At 36.1% G+C, this 14,330-nt stretch overlaps 1 protein-coding gene and 1 long non-coding RNA gene across 16 annotated transcripts in view; one reads left to right on the top strand and one right to left on the bottom strand.

Moving 5' to 3' along the window:
- Positions 1 to 14,330, bottom strand: part of GRM7 (glutamate metabotropic receptor 7) — an 888,361-nt gene that overhangs the window by 235,420 nt on the left and 638,611 nt on the right. The gene's annotated exons all lie outside the window — the stretch shown is intronic.
- The window catches only part of LOC116273480, a 39,388-nt gene continuing 38,483 nt past the window's right edge, over positions 13,426 to 14,330 (top strand). Inside the window, exon 1 of the long non-coding RNA XR_004181807.1 lies at positions 13,426 to 13,495. This is a non-coding gene — a long non-coding RNA (uncharacterized LOC116273480). The remainder of the gene's footprint in view (positions 13,496 to 14,330) is intronic.

Raw genomic sequence — 14,330 nt, forward strand, 5'->3', positions numbered from 1 at the left:
CTGTTACATTGTGACTTACTTGGAACCAGTTACACCTTTTTTCTTGCTTCCTTTCCCTCTTCTGGAATGTAAATGTTTATCTTGTGTCTGTCCCCACCATTGTATTTTGAAAGTAGATAACTTGTTTTGATTTCAAAGGTTCACAGCTGGAGGAAATTTGCCATGGCATGAATCACGCCTAAGTCACTCATATCTGATTTAAAGGAGACTCTGGACTTTGGACTTTGAGTTGATATTGGAATGCTTAAGACTGTGGGGCTATTAGGATGGAATTAATGTATTTTGCATGTAAGAAGGACATAAATTTTGGGGGCCAGAGACAGAATGCTATGGCTAAAATGTGTATTCCAAAGTTTATGTGTTGAAAAGTGAATCCCTCTATTCTCATGAGTGAATTAATAAATTAATGAATTAATGAGGCTCTGCCCTCATGAATGGATTAATGTTGCTATCATGTGATTGAATTCATTATCGTGGGAGTGCCTTTATTATAAAAAGCAACCTCTTTCTGGTTGTTTTGCTCTTGCCTTTTCTCATCATGTGATACTCTCTGCCACGTTATGGCAAGCAAGAAGGCCCTTACCAGATGCAGACACCATGCTATTGAACTTCCCAGTCTCCAGAACTGTGAGCTAAATAAACTTCTTATCTTTATAAACTACTCAGTCTGTGGTATTCTTTTATAGTAAGAGAAAGTAAACTAAGAGATATGTTGATAGAGGAATTACTCTAAGGTGGGGGAGTGTAATCTTACAGCTCAGATCTATCTAAAGAGAAGGAGGCAGCTGATTGGAGAGCTGAAGCATGAATACGCTACCCAGAGGGAAGAAGAAGTACAAAGAAGCAGGAAAAAGCTTGGCAATTTCAAGGAAAGTGGTTCAGTCATCTGACCTATTAATGTGCCCTGGTCTCTCCTTACTCTCATTCTTCTCAGTCACTTGTGGTAATAAAATCCTTATGAGGTAATCCTACTCCAAAAATGATATTATCTTTCTCTAAAAGTATTTTACCACAAAATTTTTATTGAGTCTCAACTTTTTTTCATACATTTGAGGCTTGTTATCTAAGATAATTTTAAATCTTTCCAGAGTTGCAAACATGTCAGATATTTTGTTGATATTCTCATATATTAGGTAAATGGGTAGGTATCCTATAAAAGTGCATCCGTTGATATTCCCAGTGTCCATCCACGGAGAACAGATTTTTGTTAGTTTGGTACCATGTGAGGCAATAATGCTATAACAATGTTGCAGTATTTTGCCCTATGAGTTGCCTTATCTCTGCATTCATTAATTAAAGCAATTAGAATGAAGAATTTTTATATATCTCGTCTGGCCTGAAAAAGCTGACAGTTCAATTGGAGTCATTGGCTAAGTCCCTAAAGTTACAAGCTGTTATAATTAGCAATTGGCCTCAGAGGATTTAACAAACAATGACAAACATGCCAACATTTCCAATCCCTTCTAACACACAGAAGTAATCATCTATAATACACCACATTAGCACCATCTACAGAGAGTGCATGTACAGAGTGGGAGATCCACTCTGTAGTGAATGATTAAAAGATAATGTTTTCAGCAGAATCGATTTGAAAAGAAGGAATAATCACCAGAGAAGTGCCAAATAGTGGGTATGCAATTTGCCTGGAATAATTCTAGAAGACAAAAGAACTGAAATATGTTGCATTTGATACGATACATAGGAAGGACTCAGGCAAATCCTGAGAAATTATGTGTGTGTGTGTGTGTGTGTGTGTGCATGTTTTATTCTCTTGGTGGAAAGGCCACTGTCATCTAGAAAAGGGCCATTCCCTGGATTTGTTCCCACGACACTAAGAATCTGGAAAGGAGAGATATGACAGAGGAAAATAAAGAAGGAAAACATTATCTGGTCTCTCTTTTATTAGGAATTTTTAATTTTCAATAAATTTTGAAATTCTTTAGAACACGTAATTTTGCCAGAAATACTGATATGGGGGATTTGCTTGCTTCTGGGGAAGCAATCACATCATCCCACATGGTTTTCCTCTGCCCAGCTTTCTAGACACTCTGTGATTGTAAGTAGACACAGTATAGTGACAGGGACAGTCATATACCATAGAGCAAACTACATGTATAAGTTATTACTAAGTCTATTATACACACAAAGAAGTGGGGCAGAAATTTAAACTGAGAATCCTAAGTCACATTTTAACACTCAATGGAAATCATTTAGGCACTTGGACTCACAGTTTCTTCATCTGTCAAATGGAATTTATCACACTTCAGGGTTGCCTTAGAATTAAAATGATGTTGATGAATATGCAAACAACAGAAACAACATAAACTACAATCTATGACCACTAATATCCTCAGCCACTTAGGAAACAGTAGCTGTTTATTGACCAGTAGAGAAGTCTTTTAGTGTATGCTGGTTATTTGCCAAATTATCATCCATTTTCTCTGAGTTTCTCAGGACAGAACACACAGAACATTCTGTGGGACAAAAAAAATAGTGAATTTATTAAGTAGGGCAATCATACATCTGCACGTGCATATGCACACACACACATACACACATGAGAATTAACATTTGCCCAGATTTTTCATCTTTGAATTATGCTTTTATTTTATTTTTTTCCAGTTTTGCCGGCTGGTTTTGTTCTTAGACTTGGAAGAAATCAAAAGTTTCTGATATCCGAATGTCTCATTTTAATGTTAGGACACTGAGACCTAAGGAGAGAAACAGACTTATTTTGTGTCTTGTGTACTTTCAACTGGTATTGAAAGTCAACTAGAAGAAGGTGTTCAATTCTAAGTGTAATATTTTTAGGAGTAATATTTTCAAACAGTAATATATCCAAATGCAAATGAATATAATGTTGAGGGAACTGGCCATAATTCCTTATAAGAGTTGTTGTTGTTATATGACTTATTGACTTTATTGTGGCAGTCACTGAGATGAGAGCTTTAATACATTTCACTCTCTACTCTCTGCAAGAGTGCAATGTTAGCTCTACACTTAGGATTTTACAGATAAGGATAGTGAAGCTTAGCAAAGTGACATAGCTAAGTGAAATTTATATGCAGCAGGCAGCAGGGCCAGAATTTCAGTACAGTTTTGATTGACTCCAAAGCCAACTTTTTTTACAAAGTGAAAAAGAACCACCTTGTAAGGCTACATTATTCATCAAATGAGGCAGTAAGTTCATTTGATACAGGAAGTGCATAGGATAGAAAGCTCAACTGGAGGTTTTATATGAGGTCCCTTATGCTCTTATGACCGTGGGACGGCAGAACCTGGATTTTCTGACACCTAGTTCTAAACTGTTTCCAATTATTTATTTCCATTGCATTGCACAGTGCCTTGAATATAGTGCCTTGTGTCAATCTGTCAATCTGTAATTGCAAAAGTTGTTCAAATCGCTCAACTATGAAATATATGCTTCCTACAAAGAAAATGGTTACAAACGACCTATAGGAATCATGGTAAATTGTGCTGCAAAGAAATAAGTACCATAATAGGTAGCTTAGTGTAATAGATAAAAAGTCAAGCCCTGTGTTAGAATTCTAGATGAATCAGCTGCAATCTTTGTGACCTTAAACACATAGCTTAACCTCTCCAAACATCAGCTGTCTTATAATATAAGCTGATAAAACTAGTGCCAAACTCAGATGGCTATTGTCCACTAAATGACATGATCAAAGCATAGAGTCTGACTTAAGTAGTCAAAAAATGGCAGCCTTAATCATGCCATGCCTACATGACACTGGCAAAATAAATTCTTAAAAAGCAGAAGTTGTAAGTGTTCCTCAAGAATTTCAGAAACATCTGCTTTGCTGATCTTAATAAGAATATCCAAATTCCACTTTTGTGCCATGTTCAAAAGGGTGAGTTTTGATAAATTATTTGAATCATTTTCATCAAAGGCAAAAACTTAAGCCTCTGAAATGAGGATAATGATATTATCTACTTTATGGGCTTTAGAATCAAAAGAGGTAATGCATGCAACATGCTGAGAAAGTATCTGGCATTATATTTTAGGTACTTAATAAAAATAATAAAGTCAACACTATATAGTCAATAAAGGTCAGCTGTTACATTAGTTATCTTTTTACTTCATTGATACTGTGAAACAAAGGCTTAAAATCCTCAGTATCTTGCATAGATGAACATTTCTTCTCACCCTTACAGATTTTCAGCTTGACTGATTTGGTTGAGGCAGGTTGCTCAATGGGACAACTGCTTCATGAAGTGGGATGTCTGGATTCGGAAGTAGGCTACAGGTTGGGCTTGAGTCTGTACCAAGTATTTCTCATCCTCCTTGTATCCCCAGTGCATGTCTGTTGCATGGTGAATATCAGGAGAGTAGGCTTCAGCCAAACTATGCCTCTGCTCTAGTCATGATTGATAAGGGTTCATTGACCAAAATAAGTCATAAGGCTCAACCCATGTCAGCAGGAAGTGAAGTACATCTGCCCAAGACGCTGAGGGATGTGAGTGAAGATTTGACAACAACAATCCAATCCATCACAGTTGGATTCCAAGTGTTCATGAGCTAGATAAACAAATTTAATCAGTATCATCCAATATCAGATGAAGTTCCCTCCAGGCCTCTGGACAAAAAAACCATTAGGAATGGAGATGACTGGATAAGGTCAGGCTCAATTCTCCTTCAAGATCTTTCCCTGCAGACCAAGTTGAAGAAACTGGCCCTCTGGCAGAAAAACTGAATTTGGAATTCCAAATAAAGAAAGCTACAGCTTAGGGCAATGCATCGTGAAGCAAATACCAACTCTGAATTCTTATCATCATTGAAGGGGATGACACCTCTAATAAATCTCAAACAAAAATAATTTTCTTCCAAATTTGATGGTGGTTGATTCTATACGAATAGAATGCATTTGATGCAATAGACTATTTTATATACAGTGAACCAAAAGGAAGCTAAAAACCAAAGAGACAAGAGCTTTTATGAGCTTCATAGTGAATTCAAGAAGATACCTTAACCTGGTATGTCAAAAAAAATTCGTAAAAATAGCTCTTAAGTAATAATGTAGAGTTAAAGACAAAAGGATGCTATGGTGGAGGATAATTAGAAAGTATGGTGTCCATGCCTATAATCCCAGCACTTTGGGAGGCCGAGGTGGGCGGATCACGAGGTCAGGAGATCGAGAGCATCCTGGCTAACACGGTGAAACCTCGTCTCTACTAAAAATACAAAAAAATTAGCCAGGCGTGGTGGCGGGCGCCTGTTGTCCCAGCTACTCAGGAGGCTGAGGCAGGAGAATGGCGTGAACCCGGGAGGTGGAACTTGCAGTGAGCCGAGATTACGCCACTACACTCCAGCCTGGGTGAGAGAGCGAGACTCCATCTCAAAAAAAAAAAAAAAGAAAGAAAGAAAGAAAGAATGGTGTCTAGGCCAGCTCTACAATTAAACTGTGAGGTTTTTGCTGGATCACTGCTTTTTCCACTTCAACAGTTTTATCTTGGGAGTGTTCAAGAGTTGAACTTTAATTGCCAACTCTGCCTTTATACTCTGTGTAATCTGGAAGCATTTTCATCTTCTGTGACCCAGTTTCCTCATCTGAAAATAAGTACCTACTCAGAGAATTTTGTGAGAATAAACATGTAAAGCATTTAAAATAGAGCCTACCAGAAAGTAATCTCCAAGTAAACATTAGCTTTTATTGATGTTGGCAGCATTATCATCATTAAGGATTATAAATTGATTTACTCTATCAGGGATCTCTAGATTACAGCATTTGATGGTTTTGTAAAGGTCTGCAACTTCATTGACCATCAGAAAGCAGTATCTGTGCCATCTCCCTTTAAAACTGGGTGTGCCTTTGAGACTACCCAGAGGAACAGAATGCTGTGGAAACTCCATGTGTCTCCCAAGGCTAGGTTATGAAAGGCCTGAATCTTCTGCTGGTTTCTGCTGGGACACTTTCTGGGTGCCTGCAAGTGCCATAAAAGAAGCCCAGGGATTTTGAGGCCACCATGCAGAAAGACTATGTATGGGAAGTTAGAGATATCCAAGGCATCCCAGTTCTTCCCATCCAGACACAGACATGGAGCAAAGAAGGCTTTGAGATCTCCAGTCCCAGCCACCAAGTGATTGCAACTAGATGGCAAAATCTGAGCAAGAACTGCCTAGCAGAGCCTAGTCAACTCCCAGATTTAGGGCAAAATCAGCAATTTTTAGTGTTACCATTATTTGTTATATAGCAGTAAATAACCAGATTGCAGTAATTCTGCATAGGTGACTCTGCATCCACCCCAGTGGAAGGAGGGAGCCAAGGACAACAGAAAGTGGAGGGCTCTGGCCTCACCCACTTTAAGTTAATCAGAACAGCTCTCTTTTACAGATTGAAATTTTATATACATTTTTATACGGGGCAACAAAATTTTTATAGCTAAAAGGAAATGTTTGAAACCACTGAACTAGGCGATGTCTCAGATGCCTTCTAGAGCCACAGTTTCATAAAACAAGTTTATGTTAAAAACACTGAGAATCTACTGCTAGCCACACACACTGATCAAGTGCTTTATGTACAATGAATCTTTAAATCCTCATCATGTCCCATCAACCTAATATCAATCAAATGTGAAATAGCAGAGTCAGGATTCAACCCTAGGGAATCTGGCCTCAGAGCTCACACTCCTAAATAGAATACAAGAGCTAAACTAAGCTATTTTGCTTAACAAAAAACAATTTTCATGCTTCTCAAGGACAGCTGTGAATGAGAGTCCAGTCTACTTGTAAGTTGAGTGTCAGCCACATGGCACAATCGGCTTTTAAAACATTGCCCAACACAAATTACTGTCCCCAACTCTAAACCCTGTAGGGTAAATGCATTGCAGGCTGTTGCCCCTTGGAGAGGTCATTAAGTCACTTTCATATATTAACTTCTCTAGTGGACAAACAATTATCTGTGAGGACTTCGATAATAAGTTTAAAAAGGCAGGCAAAGTTTACCTGTGGGAAATGCTAGGGAAATATTTTCTCTGAGCAAGCTATAGAACCCCAACAGGCTATTTTTGTATATACTTGAAGAGAAGATACTTCTTTTGTGTAGAAGAAACTAGATGACGAGGAAATCTGGGACTAATAGAATTAGAAAAGTTCTTTGAACAAAATTTCCCTATTGTTTTCAAAAGATTGGACTTCCTGGAAGAAGAATCAATAATACAATTATTATTGATTGTTAGTAATATCTGTTGAGTTCCCATCATGTCTTACAATTTTAAATATATGATCTTGAATCTTTACAGTCACCCTATGATATGGGCATTAGTATTTGCATTATGTACAAGAGGAAACTGAGGCTCAGAAAAGTTAAACCTTTGCCCAGGCTACAGAGCTAATAAATGGTGAAGCCAGGACTTAAATTCAAGATTCAATAACTGATTTCAAATTTATGCTTTTTCCTTAGACACCAAGAGTGAGATTATCTCTATTTAATTATACAAATGAGGCTCATGTATATGCCAAAAACACCCAACTCTCCTATCTCCTCTTACTAAAGGGAACAAACGCATTACATGAAAAAGAACATGCAGTCATTCTTTGCAAAGTGGAACTGCTAACATGTAATCTGTAAGAAAACATAAATCTGAGAGAAAGAAAAATAAATCGAGCCAAGCACTGAAACCTCCCATGTTGGTAGAGACCGTAGTACATCTAGAGAATTCTAGGATCAAAACCAGTTGGTTTTGATCATGGAAGGAGGGATTCATGGAACATAATGGGTGGGCTTATACTCCATGAGAGAACTGTATGTGGTTTCCAAACCCCATGGGAAATGTTGCCACTTTTAGTTATGGCCTCATGTGACAGCTTGGCTATGATTTCGTCACCTCTAAAGCATCTCACTGCTTATGTATTGAGGTGACATAAATTGTACGTTTACACATGACTGAAAGTAGCTCACATCCCTATCCAGGGCTCTCAGACTTTCAAAGCCTGGCCCTAATCGTGATGACCACTTCATGACCAAGAGAGCCACTTCATGACCATGCTAGACATGGCTACAAGTTCTAAAGAACCTCATGGCCCTCTCTAGTGACTGGTAAATCTTAAATGGACAAAGCAAGGGCCAGAATTTCTATTCCTAGATTTTTCTATAGTATCTATGAGAATAGATGTATTAGTATTGACCATATTTTTAATCTTTAATTTTTATTTTTCAATATTTTAAAACTTACATAAAAGTTGCAAAAATACAGAAAACTTCATATATCCTTTCACCAATTAACATTCTGTCACATTTTTTAACACATTCTCCTTCTCTCTCTGTCTCTTTCCGAGTGTGTGTGGGTATAATCACACACACATACATCTATATCTATATATTTTTATATCTATAATTATATTTTTCTTAATTCAATGCAGTTGCTTCTCTTTATCCCTTTATATTTCAGTGTATTTTTCTTGGAAACAAGGGCATTCTATTACATAACTGCAGTAAAATTACTAAATCAGAAACTTCAACAGTGACACTCCATGTTAATCTACGTCCATGTTACAAATATTTTATTTGTCCCAATAATGCAATGATGTACTTCTTAGCATTTTTTTTTCATTATAAGATCTAATTCAGGACTATGTTTAGCTTTTAGATGTCATGCCTCTTCAGTCTCTTTCACTCAGGAAAAGTTCCTCAGCTTGTCATTAAAAAAATATATATATATAGGCTCATGTCTAAAAGAATCATTTGTGCCTCATTTTGACTTTGTTTTAGTGTTTTCTGATGATAAGATTACAGTTAAGCATTCCTGACCAGAGTACTATGCAGGTATTCTCAGCAGATCATGTCGAGAGGCTCACAGTGTCCAGTTGTCCCCACTGATGATGATAACTGAATCAAGATGTTGTTGGGTTTCTTCACTAGGTAGATGATGTTTTGCTCATGCAATAAATAAATGGACTATGGAGAGATAACTTTAGTAGTGCTCACTTTTGAGTACAAGATTAAAGGTCACACCACCTCCCCACAATATACACATCAGCTGCTTACAGGTCGCTGCCCAGAAGTTTCAACATTCTACTACTGATAAGAGGGACGCAAGATGAGTTTCATGGATAAAATATTGGGCATCACTTGATAGAGGAAAAAGGTGGCCATAAAAGTATGTTTTATACTTTCTCTCTGGACAAGCAGACATAAACCCATTTTTCTCAGCTCTTCCTCATTAAGCACAGCTATAAACCCTGCGAGAGGTGCAATTAAATAACTTTAAAGGGTGGTAAAAGAAGGTGATCTGTTGTGGGAACCAAGGACTAGAGGAACAGCCAAAGGGCAGGCTACTTGTGTCCCCCTATCCACCAGAAGGTGACCCAGGCTCAGTATTTCTAGACTCACAACCTAGCAACAGAAGACATTCAAGGTAGGTTTATTCTTTCCTCATGCAGGAATCCCTCTGATAACATCAAGTGAGACTAACATCTGTCAAGGAAGACCTACCGGGTTTTACATCAGAAGTAAGCAATCAGGAGAGGGACTTTTCTTCCCCTGCTGGCCCTGAGATTCTCTTTTTCTCTTGAGAGATTCTGAGATGGGCAGGGAAGGCCAAACCAGTAACAGAGATCCAGATGTACAAGAGTTTGATCCAGGAAGCCTCTTTGTCACCACGGGTCTGAGCCTTTTCTCCCCAAACCAGGGACACTGAGAAGGGTGAGTGAGGGGCCCAACAATAGCAAGGAGCCTGGCCCCTTTGTCCCTGAGCCTCTTTTAGCTTCTTTGCCCCTGCAGGCCCATGACTCTTCTATTTCTTTGCTCCATTACCTACAGAAACCAGGGTTTGAGAAGAAATAGGAAGATATCATAACAGTGCTCTTCCACCAAGCAGGCTGACCTGGGAAACTGCTCTTCTTTTCTCTTGGGTAGCACCATCAGGAACCCATGGGAGCCTGAGCAGCAACTTATAAACAAAGCCAGCAAAAATAGCTCTGCAAAGACTCCAGAAATTAAACTGCCATTGCAATGGCAGTCCACAGAAGCAAGCCAACACCCACGTGACAAATTTTAACAGTGGCTACCTGCTGCTAAAATAAAACATACATATAAGACACAGTGCCTTCCAACACAATAAATAAAATTTCAAGAATACGAGTGAAAATCACCTGTCATACTAATAACCAAGAAAATCACAACTTGATTGAGAAAAGATAACCAACTGATGCCAATACAAAACAAATCAGATGTTGGAATTATTTGACCAAGGTTTTAAAACAGCCATCATAAAAATGATTCAACAATTATGAGTTCTCTTGTACAAATGAACAAATTGCAAACTTTCATCAAGGGAGATAATGTTATAAAAAAGAACTTAATGAAAACAATATTGCTTAAAATTACAATGATAACAATAAAAATACTGACTGGATGGGCTCAAGAGTAGAGATGACAGAGATTAGAATCTGTAAACTAGAAGACACATCAGTAGAACTTACCCAATGTAAAAACAGACAAAAGACTGAAAAAAATGAACACAGCTTCAGTCACCTGTGTAATAACAAAAGATTCAATATTTGTATTATCGGAATCCCAGAAGGAGAAGAGAAAGGGAGTGAAGCTAAAGGGTATTGGAAGAAATAATGGCTGGACACTTTCCAAATTTGACCGACACAAACCTATAGACTAAGAAGCTGAACCAATCTCCAGAAGGATAAATCTAAAGAAACATGTCAAGACATATCACAATTAAACTTCAGAAAACTAATAAAGGAAGTATCTTGAAAGCAAAGAGAAATGATGCAACCTGTAGGGAATATCTATTTTCTTGACAGTATATTTCTCATTGAAAACACACAGGCTAGAAGGACAACACTTTTCAAATTCTGAAAGAAGATAACTGCTCACTGTAAATTCTATATCCAGTGCAACTACCCTCCAAGGATAAAGGAGACATGGAAACCTTTTAAGATAAATAATAATAATAACGTACTGCTGGTATATCTCTGAAAGAGACCTCTTTAAACAGAAAGGAAATGACAAAAGAAGGAATCTTGGAGCATCAGGAAATAAGTAACAACAAAGTAGAAATATGGGCACATAAAATAGTCTATCGTTTTTCTCATAAGTTTCTAAATCACATTTGATGACTGAGACAAAATTATAACACCATCTGACACCCAAGATAATGATACTTAAAGTGGAGAAAAGAAAGGGATCTAAATGGAAGGTTTCCAAGTTTCGCAAAAATAATAAAATGTAGACTTTAGTGGACTATTATAGGTCATGTACATACATTTTAATACCCAGAACAACTATTATGAAAAACATAGATACACTCAAAAACACTATAAATAAATCAAGAAGGAATCCTAAAAAATGTTCAAGTAACACAAAGGATCACATAAAAGAAACAAAAGAGCAAGTACCAGACAAAACAATATACATTCATAATAAAATGAATTTTATTATGAATAAAATAAAATTAGTGCAGAATAAAGCACTAATATATTAATTACCTGAAATTTAAATGGTCTAAATATGCCAATCAAAAGACAGAGCTTAGTAAAGTGGATAAAAAATATGACCCACTTACATGCTTCTTAAAAAAATGGAAACTCACTTCAAATTCAACTTACTAGTTAGGTTGAAAGTAAACAAGATGCAAAAAGATATACCATGTAAATATTATTTTTTAAAAACAGCAAGAGTGGCTATGTTAATATTTGATAAAATAGACTTCAGAGCAAAGACAATTACTAGAGACACAGAAAAATGTTACAATAATGAGGGAAAAAAAGAATCAATCAACCAGGAAACATTATGATCTTAAATGTGTATGCACTAAAACACAGAACCTCAGAATACATGAAACAAACAGCAATGGAGCTGAAAAGAATAATAGACAAATCCACGATTACAGCTGAAGAGTTCAACATTCCCTGATCAGTATTAAACAACTAGACAGAATTCAGCAAGAATATAAACAATATGAACAATATAGTCAACCAAAAAGATCTAATTGACATCTAATTGACACTTCACCCAATAAGAGAAACATACACATTTTTACCCAAGTGCTCATAGAACATTCACCATGACAGAATATGTTTGTCATAAACATACTTCATCAAATTTAAAAGAAATAACATCATGCAGAGTGCTCTAGAATAGCAACAAAATCAAACAGAAAAATCGATAACAAAAAGGAAACAGGAAAATCAATGTGTAGAAATTAAAAAATACACTTATCAATAATGAATTAAAGAAGATTCTTAAAGAAAAAAATAAAATATCATGGAAGTGACTGAAAACAAATGGCATATCAAAATTTGTGGGATGCAGCTAAAGCCCAGCTGAGAGGGATATTTACATGATTAAATGACTACATTAAAATGAGGAAAGTTGTCAAAATAACACTCTGAGTTGCTACCTCAAGAAATGGGAAAAGGAAGAAGAGAATAAACCTAAAGCAAACATAAGAAATATTAAGAGCAAAAATCAAATAAGCTGAAAATAAAGATCTATAGGAAAAAAATCAATGAAATAAAAAGTTGACTCTTAAAAAAAAATAGATAAAATTATCACAAAACTCATATAGAAAAGACACACCAAATCACCAACATCAATAATGTAATATATTGCTATAGACTCTGCAGTCATTAAAAGATAGGTGAATGGAACCAACCAACAACTTTATACTCATAAATACAGCAACTGAAAAGAAACACACCAATTCCCTGAAAGTCATAGACAGTGTAAACTCAATCAAGATTAAGTAGACAAACTGAACAGTTCTATAACTATCAAATAAATTAAATATGCAATTAAAAACCACACAAAAAGTAAACTTTTAGGCACAGATGGCTTCATGGGGAAATTCTACCAAAGATATAAATAAGAATTAATACCAATTTTGTCTGTTTTAGAAAGTGGAAGACAGGGAAGCACTCCCTACCTCATTTTATGAAAGCTAGTTTTACTCTGATACTAAAACCCAGCAAAGAGAGTACACAAAACAATAACCACAGACCAATATCTCTTATTAGTTTACATAAAAAATCCTCAGTACATATTTGTAAATGAAATCTAACAATATACAAAAAGAATTCTACACCATGACTATGTGGGATTCCTGCTAGGTATGCAAGGCTGGTTCAGCTTTAAAAAATCAATCAATGCAATCTACCATATCAATAATCCACAGAAGAAAAACCATATGATTTCATTGTCACTCCTTGGTGCCTGGGTCCTTGCCAGGTAAAACAGGGCAACTCAAGAGACTTGCTGGAAAAGGGCATGTTCTCTTATATATGTACCAGAATCTGTGAAATTCTGCTTCTCCTTCAGGCATTTATTATATACTTACCATGTACTAAGCACCATATCCAGTGTTTCCATGCTTCATCTTAATTAATCCTTCCTACTGTCTTTTCAAATGAAGAAAACAATTCAAAGAGGAGAAAATGATTTGCCTAAGGACATACAGCTGTTGTGTAGAGGAGCTGGCATCCAACTCCAACTGCCACACGAATCACAAGCTAACACATCATCTGGTAAGTTTAAAAGCTGAAAGGACATGTAGAGTTTAAGAAGCCCACCTCCCTCACCTTGTCTATGAGAGGCGGAAGCAAAGTCCCATGGCTTCCTTCCTGGGAGCCCAGAGCAATGCCATACACACAGAATGAACAAACATTTTATGCAAATTACAAACCAGAGGGACTTACTTTTAAAGGCCAATGTCCTAATAATCTCACTATATATTTCCCATCTAAATCATTTTAATATTTTATTATGCAAATAGAACCATAAGAACTAGATAAATTGAAAAATATAAAATAATCCATCTGTTGAGAGCTCCAACAAACAGCTAACAAATCATCTCTCTTTTTTATGTTTATTTCCACTCATGATTTACCTAACTGTATCATTTTTATAAAAATTTTTGCTCATTTGATACATTTTAATTGAATACCTATTATAAGCAAATAATTTGCTGGACTTTGGGAATATAATAAAAAGCAAAACTAGATAACCTCTACCCTCATGAAGCTTAATGATAAGTAGATTTTTACTATTATATTATAGAAATGTTTTTATTTGTATACATGATTAATTTTGAAGCATCAAAACATATTCCATTCAGGTAAAACAATTTTCTTACTTATTTGTAACGTAAAATATTTTAATTATTTTCAGATATTTTCTACTTTAGATCATGCAAGTTTTTGCTTGTTTTTCTTTTGTTTTAGATTATTTATTTACCTTAGACTCCAAGGAGTAAGGCTGTGGAATTTCAAGACTAGCAGTATCTTTATGGCATTTACATATATTGCCAAGTTTATTTCTGCAATACTTGTTCATACTTCACACAGCTACCAGGAAGATACA

The sequence above is a fragment of the Papio anubis genome, chromosome 2 (assembly GCF_008728515.1).
Source record: "Papio anubis isolate 15944 chromosome 2, Panubis1.0, whole genome shotgun sequence".
Classification (NCBI taxonomy): Eukaryota; Metazoa; Chordata; class Mammalia; order Primates; family Cercopithecidae; genus Papio; species Papio anubis.